The 11,308-nt window shown below is 41.6% G+C and overlaps 1 long non-coding RNA gene across 1 annotated transcript; it reads right to left on the bottom strand.

The window, feature by feature from the left end:
* Positions 1-1,128: 1,128 nt before the first annotated feature.
* Positions 1,129-7,607, bottom strand: LOC142148562 (uncharacterized). Its single transcript, XR_012690854.1, has 2 exons — positions 7,482-7,607; positions 1,129-3,493 (listed from the first exon to the last, which is right to left on the bottom strand). It is a non-coding gene; the product is annotated as an uncharacterized LOC142148562 (long non-coding RNA).
* Between the last annotated feature and the right edge of the window lie 3,701 nt (positions 7,608-11,308).

An 11,308-nucleotide genomic window follows, 5' to 3' on the forward strand; every position in this document is an offset into this window, starting at 1 on the left:
AAAGTCCTGGACCGCCGCAAACAGCTTCTACATAGTAGAAGCTCCAAAAGAGATATACCGACGCACCAGATAATCATATACCCGGTCTATTATTGTAATATTTGTTATCATATGACTGGGTTGGTGCACCCTACACACGTTGGACTGATATTCGCAAAGATAAGTAGAGAGTAGAAAACGTATATATTAGGGGCACTCTATGATTGTTTATTTATATAAAACATACATTTTAATGATTCATTTAAAACGATAGTAGAGTCCCAAAATAGTACCTTAGTACCACTAGTAGCAAAATAAAACCAAAATAATAACCAAAATAAATTTATTAAAAAGGCAGAACCAACTGCCTAGCCTCGCTGTGTAATTTGTATTACAATTTCCCTAATTATATTATATCTGGGTAATATTGATCATCATGCTGTCCAGGTGTCTGGCATAATAAGCAGATTAACCAAGTCAGTGTAGACACTTTTTTGAAGTGCAAGAGAGATAAGCTATACCGTTACAAGCAGTTCCTATTTGCATACATATGATGTCATAAATCTAATGCAAATAGATAATATCCTCTCAATACTTTATTGATAGGGAGAGAGACAATTTAATAAAATTGAATATATAACGTTTAAGACAGAATCAAAACCATCATATTTTCTTCACCCGTTTATAAGATAGTTAGGTCTAGATTGTCTAATATGATAGGAGTTGGTAGCGTGATTATATTGTGTCCCGTTTTACAGAACTGTAATCTCTTTTCTTGCAGAGAGTACCAAAATAGCTGCTATCTAGTACCACTCCCTAATGATATGAATCTGATGTCCCTCTCAAGGACTACAAACAGATCCCTCACATGCCAACTATAGCCACGCTCCCCTATAGACGAGGCTGTGGGGTTATATTGAATTATCATGTAGTATTAGACCCCCTCTGTTCTATTATGGCCCCTTTATATATTAAAGCATATCTCCCTAGTTTATAGAAATAGCGGCAGCATGAGTCACACATGTAAGCAGCACAGCAAGGCAAACATCGACGCGCGTGTCAGAGATGACCTAAACGGGTCCTTTCTCCTGAACTCCAGCTGCTATACCTTGTGGGTATCGATCGATAGAGAGACAGACAAAGTTCAGATGTTGGGCTGAAAAAGTATCTGATTCTGACCAGCCCTAAGTCAGAGTAGTTTTATTTATACATAGTTTCACAGAAAAAGAGAGATAAGGAATGCAAGGTTTCTCAAGGCAACTTGTCCATGTCAGCAGTTTGTGGGCATGTTGTAAAGCTGATGTCTTATCTCAGTCACGTAGGCCTCAAGTGGGGGTCGTGGGCTCCTAGTACCGAAGCTGTTGGATGTGCACATTCTTGAGAAGAGACATGTTGGCAAGAAAGAAATGTATGTAAGGCAGAGTTCATGGAGACTATGCTGCAGCTTGCAGACTATTCTTCTTTCAATAGTAATTATACAAAATGCATTACATTAAGAAGTTCATAAAATGTATATCTCTCACATAAACCCCTCTTTTTATCATTTTTATAATTACCCTGCCTATCCTTTTGGTGTGCATGAAGCACTCCTGCACCCGACCTACTTCATTCAATTCAATGGAACCTCTAATAGGCCCTTAGAGGATGGTAAAGGTACATTCAATCAGGTCTATGGTTCATGTACACCTAATTCTTAAAAATAATAAAAAAGAAAAATGGGAAAGACTGGGGGGGGGAGAGTATAAAAGAGCCTTAAAGCTCGGAGAGGACAAGATAAACCTCTGGTACTGGTTTGGGCTTTACATGTCTTTTAAGAGACTTTTTATTCAGAATGAGATCATTTTTGCACCTTTTCAAACAGCATTGGAAAAAACATAAGCTTAGTTTAAAAATGACATATAGCAACAACAATAAAGCGAATATCTTAGCTATCCATATTAAAATGCCTGAAATCCATGTGAAAATACCTTTGCCCCAATTGCTAGGATTTAACCATGAGAAGGCTGATGTCCACCAGCCATCATTAACCGTATCAGGGTCAAAATTCTCTTTCCTGAAATTCTCCTTCATTTCTTTAGCTTCTGTCATGTACCTGTCTATTACTTCTTCTGGATTATCAGTGTCATTTGTTACAAAGTTACAACAATGTATTCCGTATTCTGTTTCTAGGGTTAAACAGTACCCTCCTGACTGAGCAGTGATGTAGTCTAATACAAGTTGATGTTGTATTAACTGGGTTTTCATCGCCTGCAGTTCCTTTCCAACATACCTAAAGGATTTGTCATAAATTTCTGTTATGTTATCTAAAAGTCCTGCAACCTTTAATATCATATTATAGTTTGCCATGTACCCCATTGTTCCTATTGAAACGATGTTGCCAAATCCAATGCCCACATTGTGCCCTTTGGACTTTGCTATGAAAGGGATATGTTCAGTATCTATTGTCTTAATTTCCCTTTTCTCAAGCCTATGGTCCTTTTTATTCCTGAATACTCCTTTGAGGTCATCATGGGTCATGACATAGAATTCAGGAACCAATCTGGCCAAGTAGCATACCCCTATGGAATTTGGGGGGAGCCACCTGTAGGCATTGCGTCCACACACATAATAAACATCATCTGGTAAAAGGTAGGGGATATCATAAAACAGGCAATATGTAGATACCTGTTGTCCTAAGTGACATGAAGTGTCATTTTCTGCTCTGTCATTGTCAAAGGCAGGCAGTGTGCCGTTCCAGGTGAGATTATATCTATCATATTGACATTTTATGCACTCCTGGCTCTTTGAAAAAATAGTACCTTTTTCGGTTTTCATCTTCACTGTTTGGTTGCATTCAGAATTACAGTGTGATAAATAAGGTTGAGTGAAATTCACTATAACTTGACAGCGTGATTTAGGGACGGACCCTAAAGGGAAACTCTTATTTTGGTAACTAATGCGTATTTGGCCATATAGCCCTATTGGATTCTATTCCCTTATTGAAACAATATTTTGGTCTGACTCCATTCGTGTTTAGTTTTACTACTGGGTATCTGGTGGTTTTATACTTGTGGCTGACCATGCGTCCACATGAGAAGTTTCCCTCTCTTATTTTAGTCAGCTCTTCACTACTCAAAGGTATGGGAACCAGAGCTATATTTTTACTGATGGTAGGAGTACGAGAACATACCCAGCAGTTGCTGGTATTGGTTATTTGACTGATGGCTTTGTGCAAGTGTGCTATAACATTCTCTGGCTCTTCTAAATTAGAAAAGGCTGTAGGAAAACATAGAAAAAGAACAATTTTTAAAAGGACCTTACTCCCCTTCATGGTTTTTCCTGGGTCACCGTAGCCTTTTTGCAGTGGCTGGCGTGGATCCAAGGATCCTTTCCTTCAAGTTTCACAGAAGTGGGTGTAGTCAACAGAACTTGATATGGCCCCTCAAATCGTGGTTCCAGAGACCTCCTCACGTTTTTTTTACGAAGACGTAATCTCCTGGCACCAGGGCATGTGTTCCAGTGCAATCCTCTGGATCTGGGATTGAAGAGAAAACTCAAGAATGTATGTTAGTGAGGGACTTCTGTAGTTCTTTCACATAACTAGTCAGTTCACCTTGGTGTTTCACTAAAGATTGTGGAAAATAACACCCTGTCTTTGGCGGCCCCCCAAACAGTATTTCATAGGGGCTCAGCCTGTGTTTCTTATTAGGTGTTGTCCTGACTGAGTATAGGGCGAGGGGAAGGCATTGCAGCCAGGGCATCCCTGTGCTTTTCATGACTTTCTGTATTTTGAGCTTGAGAGTGCCATTTAGCCTTTCTACCTTGCCACTACTCTGTGGGTGGTAGGGGGTATGGAATGCTTGAGCAATTCCCAAGTCTGACATGATAGATGTCATCACTTCTCCTGTAAAAGTAGTACCTCTGTCTGATTCAATCACCTCTGGAACCCCGTATCTACATACTACCTCAGATAGCAGCTTCTTGGCTGTATTTTTCGCTGTGGCTTTGGATACCGCCCACGCTTCCGAAGAGACTGGAGAATAGATCAGTAGCTACTAGGACATATTCATATATTCCACATTTGGGTAGCTGAATGTAATCTATCTGTATGCGCTGAAAGGGGTAGAGGGGTTTAGGTGTCACCCTGGGAGGTACTGTTACTGTGTGACCAGGGTTGTGTGTGTTACAGATGGCGCAGGCCTTTACCAGATTACTGGCAGCTGTGCTGAAGCCTGGCGCGATCCAGTGTCTGAATACAGAGTTAATTATTGCGTCTTTTGAAACATGGGAAGGCCCATGCACTATAGCAGCCAGTGTAGGAAAAAGGACTCTAGGGAGACAGTGTCTGTCTGTTGTGGCCCATATGCCCTCTATGTGTTCCGCCCCCCTCTTTTTTCACTTCTCTCTTTCAGATACTGCTGCTTGCTTTTGTAGGATTTTTAGCATTTCCAGATCTATCGGGAGGGTGGGGGGTGTTGTGGACACTAAATAGTGTTGTACTAGCGGTAAGTCTGCTGCAGCTTTTGCAGTCTGGTCTGCTAGTCTGTTCCCTCTTACTTCCATAGTCTGCTCTCTGGTGTGTGCTTTTACCTTTATGACTGCCACTTCCTTGGGCAGTTCTAATGCAGCAAACAACCTCAAAATAATTTCTGCATTTTTAATGGGTTTACCGTTAGAGGCCATAAAGTGTCTGTTCTCCCAAATACTTTGGTAGTCATGTGCAACCCCAAAGGCATATCTGGAGTCAGTGTAAATGTTAGCTGTTCTCCCTTCTGCATACTGACATACACTTATAAGTGCTTCTAATTCAGCTTGCTGTGCAGATTGCCTTGGTGGGAGGGGTTGCTGGAGTACAATGTCTGTTTCTGTTGTAACTGCATAACCTGTTTTGGGAGAGCCCTCCTCATAATACCTGGACCCATCTACAAACAGGAGTAAATCAGGGTTGCTAAGAGGTGTCTCTTTAACATCCCCGGGAGGTTTAGTTTCCAGATCCATTAAGGCTAGACAGTCATGATCACAGAGAAAATTTTTTAGTTGTGTTTCCTGCTTTGTCACAGTCTCAACACTCTGTATATTGTCTGTGTCTTCAGCATCACTTTCTATACTGTCTGCGTTTGCAGCGTCTATAGTGTTTCTGTCTGTGTCTGCAGCGTCTATACTGTTACTGTCTGTGTCTTCAGTGTTTGCAGCATTTATACTGTTACTCCCCTCTTTTATATCCATGCAACTTGGGAACAATGTTGCTGGATTTAAAACTGTGCATCTTTTTAGTGTAACGTTTGAGGGTGTCAGTAGTGCTACTTCATATTTAGTTAATCTAGCCACTGAGATGTGTTTTGTTCTGGCTTGATTCAGTATTTCCATGACTGAGTGTGGTACCTGAATGGTGAGAGGGTAATTCAGCACTATGTCTGCAACTTTTTTGTAGCAATAAAGCGGCTGCTGCTACTGCTTTTATACATGTTGGGGCCCCTATTATGACAGAATCTAGCTTCTGGGAGTAGTATGCTAGTGGTCTTTGTTTGCCCCCATGGTCCTGCGTTAACACCCCATGGGCATATCCTTTTTGTTCATGGCAGAACAAATTAAAGGGAAGCTCATAGTTGGGGAGCCCAAGGGCTGGGGCGCTTGTGATTAAATCTTTGATCAGCTCAAAAGCTGCTTTTTGTTCAGCTGTTGACCAAAACATATTGCAACTTCTATTCATTGGATCAATCTGGATTGCCTAAATGGTCTTTTTTGCTGGAGATCTGTGAAGAAAAAAACTTTTGCATAAAGATTAACATTTATTCACTAGGAATTACAGTAACTGTTATTAATTCACGTTGAACAGCTGCTAATACGACACTTGCTTAAAAGTTTCTCTTTGTAGCTTTAACTGTGACGCTATGCATTCCATGCAATGAAAAACTGATTTCCTCAAAGAGGCAGTCCCTAATCTCACAAACAGGGAATTTCAAAGTGACGAGACCTGGGCGAGTGTTCAAAGCCACTCCTTTCTCATCATCTCTTTGTAAACCAAATATTCACACATATTTCCAGATTCTGTGATTTCCATGTTTACAGTACAAATATATATTCACAATTCTCGCTCACAGACGACATTTTATCTCGTAACAATTCTTTATGGGCATAACAAACCCTCCTGATTTCTGAGAACATTTATCAGCGCCATTTTACACAGATAAAAACAGCTTGTAATATCTCTCCATGTAAAGCTCACTCCCACAATTCTCAACTTCATTAAAGAGAAAGCTATTTTTCTCAAAAAAAAAAATAAAAAAAAATTACTTTGTTCAAATATAAAAACGGCTTGTTGGACCCCAGCCAACTTTGTTCTGAAACCAGTAATAGTGATAATGTACATTATTTACAGTCTTGTGACGGACCAAAGACTTTAAAACTTCTTTTGCATCTCTTCAAAAACATTACATTTACACTGTACAGCTTTTTCAACCTTGAAACATGTCTCTTGTAAAACGGTCAAGACAGACAAACATGGATCTCCCTCACACGCAGTAAGACGGAGATAAAACTCACATACAGAGAAAGAAAACTTAACTGCTATCTTCCAGCCTACTGCTGTGGAACTACATGTCCCAGCATTAGACTAAATACACATTAGCTTCAACATGCTAATATCAATCAGCACTCAGGACATATTTTCCTATTGAAAAATAGAAACATACTTGGAAGAACCATTTTATCAATGTTACATACATTGTCAGATAACAAAAAAACACAGAGTGCTTCTTATCTCAACACACTGAAATCATTTACACAGAATAAGGGAGGGGCACATCTCACTCTTCAGCTGCGCAGCATTTAAACATACATTTTTAGTACACAACCTACTTGATTCATTGTTTTAGTCATTATATCATTTAGCTTGTGATACATTTTCTATTTCATCAGTGTCACTTAAATTTGTTAACTGTAACATATCACAGCAATCATTGTCATTCTCTAATTCTTCTGACATTTTACACCATGCAACACATCTGTCAAAATAACCTTTTTCTTTCAGTGCTTTCTCATTGTCTTTAATTAGTTGTTTCAAAAATGGAACTTTTAATGTACCGTTCTCAGACACCCCTGCAGCTTTGAACAGTTTTCTCATCCCTTTTATGAAATCCTTGCCTTTATGCTTTCGCATATATTCTATGGGGTCTAGATCCCCGTACTTTTCGGATTTCTCTCCTGTCTTGAACCCTTTATTTCCCACACTGGGATTACCTTATGGTCCAATATATTTTGAATGAGAAAACTTTTATTTGTTCCTGTCTTGCTTTACAACAAGGTTGCAGCTGGTCTGCCTTTCTGAATGTTCCTGACTACTTTTACTAAAATCCAACAAAAAACACAATCAAGTATACAATCAAGATTATTTGCAGGGTCAGCTGTGTGATCTGACTGAGTTCTGTGGTGTTATTCATGTGCATAGATGTATCAGGTGTATGGCATAGAGAAGACAATATATCAATACATGTAACAATACAAGACAGATTACACACAAGTACCTTGATACTCTTAATAGTATCTGTTGCCAGAGTTCAGGGATCTCCGTCAATCAGACTGCAGTACCCTCGAGCTGGGATAATTCCTCCTCCACAGAGACAGCTCTAAGAGCAAAAATAAAGCTTTTTGCTCACCAGCGCTGGATTAACGTCTGTCTGTCTGGAAAGGAAGAACCCCGTTGTCGGGAGGTCTGATGTATTGGAGATTCCGGCGTCGAGCCCCCACTGAAACTGTCAGAGATGACCTAAACGGGTCCTTTCTCCTGAACTCCAGCTGCTATACCTTGTGGGTATCGATCGATAGAGAGACAGACAAAGTTCAGATGTTGGGCTGAAAAAGTATCTGATTCTGACCAGCCCTAAGTCAGAGTAGTTTTATTTATACATAGTTTCACAGAAAAAGAGAGATAAGGAATGCAAGGTTTCTCAAGGCAACTTGTCCATGTCAGCAGTTTGTGGGCATGTTGTAAAGCTGATGTCTTATCTCAGTCACGTAGGCCTCAAGTGGGGGTCGTGGGCTCCTAGTACCGAAGCTGTTGGATGTGCACATTCTTGAGAAGAGACATGTTGGCGAGAAAGAAATGTATGTAAGGCAGAGTTCATGGAGACTATGCTGCAGCTTGCAGACTATTCTTCTTTCAATAGTAATTATACAAAATGCATTACATTAAGAAGTTCATAAAATGTATATCTCTCACACGCGTTTCGCTTACTTGCTTTAACAAGGCAAAACTGCATTCGCATGCTGGTATCAGGAGGAGTGAGGCATGTACTAATGTTTTTTGTCTCCCAGAAACACAGAGTGCGAGAAGAGTGGAGGATGATGTTGTAGCTAAAGTTTCGGTGACATCAAGGAGACGCTGTCTATCAGACACGCAGAGTGCATCATCAGTGCAAGGGGCATCTGGCAGGGAAGGAGCGGCAAGTCCAGGAAGCAGATCTCAAGGTGAGGGTCGTCAAGTTTTGTCTTATACACATTCAAATAGTCCAATGACGTCATCTACGAGCAGCAGCTCCACATCAGACCGTGAAAGCGGTTCTCGTAAACTATTGAGGATACTGAATGAGCATTTTAGCGGTGCTAAGAGCCAGGAGAAGATAGCGCGTGCAGCTGACAGTGATAGCGCAGGCAGGTGCCCAGTGGTGCATTGTTCATACACAGCGCTGACGGCGGGAATAAGAAAGCGTTCGAGAGAAAGGATTAGGAGGGGCTCGTATGTGGATATCTCTATCATTACAAAGTTGGGGAAGAAGGAGTTGGCTAAGGCGAAGGAGAAAGGGGGGAAAGGCGAGGAGGCATATAAGTCATTCCCTAATTGGGTAACGGCTTTTAGTGTCTTTGCCTAGGTCTACCTGGAGACTAGGCTGGAGGCATCGGTAGACATATGGCGATACCTGCATCTAATTACGGGGATTTATAAAAAGGATGGGTGCACTATTTGGCACAGGTATGGTGAAAGTTTCTGCGAGAAGGTCAAAGGAAAACACATCATTCCATTTGACTGTAAGGATGTGGAGACGTGGATGGAAATGATGCATCCAAAAGAAAATGAGGGGCAAGAGTTCAGGGTGCAGATGTTTTGGATGCAGGGGAGACATAGCTCTCCCCCAGCGCAGAAAAGAAACGGGTGCTTTGCCTTTAACAGCGGCACATGCGGACGTGGGAATTCCTGTAGATATAGGCATGTCTGTGCCACATGCAGGGGACCTCATCCAGCCAGAGATTGCACGAGATCCGTGGCGGGGGCAGGTAGAGGCAGGGGGGAGTCACTGCCAACTCAGTAAGGCAGTATCGCCGGTCCGGACGCAGCAGCTGGACAGGTGGCTTCGCTTGTTTCCAGATAGGAAACAGGCAAAATTTTTGAGTTCAGGTTTTAATTACAGTTTTCCCCTCCCCATAGTTGGCATGGTTAAGGCTAATGCAAGAAAGAATTTGCGATCAGCCTATGTTTTCCCAGAGATTTTAGCGAGAAGGTACAGAAGGAGGTGGATTTGGGTCGCATGGCAGGCCCCTTTCGATCCCCTCCTATACCAGAGTTGGTGATATCCCCAGTAGGAATAGTGCCTAAGAAAGCTGCAGGGAAATTTAGGCTTATACAGCACCTTTCACATCCCCACGGGCAATCCGTTAACGATGCCATAGCCATGGAGTACAGTTCCGTGAATTACCAGTCATTTGAGGAAGCCTTAGTTAGATCCTTTGGGTCAGGGGCCTTGTTGGCAAAGCCAGATATTGGATCTGCTTTTCGCTTGCATCCTCTGCATTCAGAGTCGTTTAGGTTCATGGGTTTCCGTCTGCCAGACGGTTACTATGTAGACAAGTGTTTGCCGATGGGTTGTGCAGTGTCCTGTGCATATTTTGAAGCGTTCAGCTCCTTCCTGCACTGGTGTATACAGGCAGGAACGGGTCATGTGGGGATAGCTCACTATTTGGAGGATTTCTTGATCATAGGAACGGAAGATTCATCAGAGTGTGCAGACTTACTGTTTTCGGCTAAGGCTTTATTTTCTGTTTTGGGTGTGCCAGATGCACATGACAAGACGGAGGGTCCCTTACCCTGTCTGTCATTCTTGGGAATCAAGATTGACATATTGGAAGGGTGTTGTAGATTGCCCCAGGAGAGGGTTAAGAAGCTGGTAAGATCAATCGAACTCACCTTGGCTTCAAGGTCTATTTCTCTGCGACAGGCCCAGTCATTGTTAGGCTCCTTTAATTTTTCGTGCAGAATTATTCCAATAGGAAAAGTCTTCTGTAAAAAGATGCAGTTGACTACAGCGGAAATGCCGCGACCACACGCGCGGATTACCCTGTCTAAGGAGGTTAAAGGAGATTTGCGAATGTGGTTGGGGTTCTTAGAGAACTTTAATGGCATTCGCATTTGGCCGGCTCACCAGTCTCTAGTAGTCAGCTTGAGTTAGTGTTATAGGATCCTGGGATCCGCCATAATAATGATACAATGCCTTTGATCTTATTAATAACCTCATTAATAATTGGGATATAATGCAATTTGCGTCTTTTTCCGCTATTTTCGTCACGTCAAATAATAGGCACCCGTGACATCTCAGATGTACTTTAGAGGCATTATTTCACTCAACCTTTTGAGGTTTCGCCTAATACCATGGCAACCATAAACAAGGTGTCACGATCCGACTGGCAGCTCCTACCTTTTGGACTTTATTATTTGTATTTGTTCTTTTTATGTGTTTGCAGCAGTACCTCTGATGTCCAGAGGTGCTGCTATTGTGCATTTCTTGTGCTTTAGGGGTTAACCTTTCTGTTCACTAATTATCCCATGCACCTGGGTGTGGTCTCATTTTCCTTATTTATACCTGTCACTCCCAGCACACATTGCTGGTTATTGATGTCATATCCTGTTGTTGCACCCTGTGGATTCTTCCTCCTGCCTTGCTCCTCTGGTTACATGCTGCTTGGAATCTGTTCATACCTCCTGCTTCCCTGCATTAGCTGTGTACCTGCTGGTTTCTGAACATTCATATTACTTCCTGCATCAGCTTGCACCTGATATTTACTACTACTCTTGATTACCTGCTATTTATACTTTTCTGCAAATAAACAGAGTGTTTTCACCATATTCGTGGCTCCTAGCTGTACTCCTGTATGTAACCGTGACACAAGGTGTCCCAGTTGTTATGCTTGCACATGCCAACTAGGAATCCATAGAAGCGACTTACGCGATTCCTGTGTTTGACAAGGCTATATATAAATATATATATCTCGCCTAAATATTACACAAATATCCCACAATTATGTGTTAATCGCTAAATAAATACCAATCTAGAATTTACCTCACTATACTGCATTATCTATA

The sequence above is a fragment of the Mixophyes fleayi genome, chromosome 1 (genome assembly GCF_038048845.1).
Source record: "Mixophyes fleayi isolate aMixFle1 chromosome 1, aMixFle1.hap1, whole genome shotgun sequence".
Classification (NCBI taxonomy): Eukaryota; Metazoa; Chordata; class Amphibia; order Anura; family Limnodynastidae; genus Mixophyes; species Mixophyes fleayi.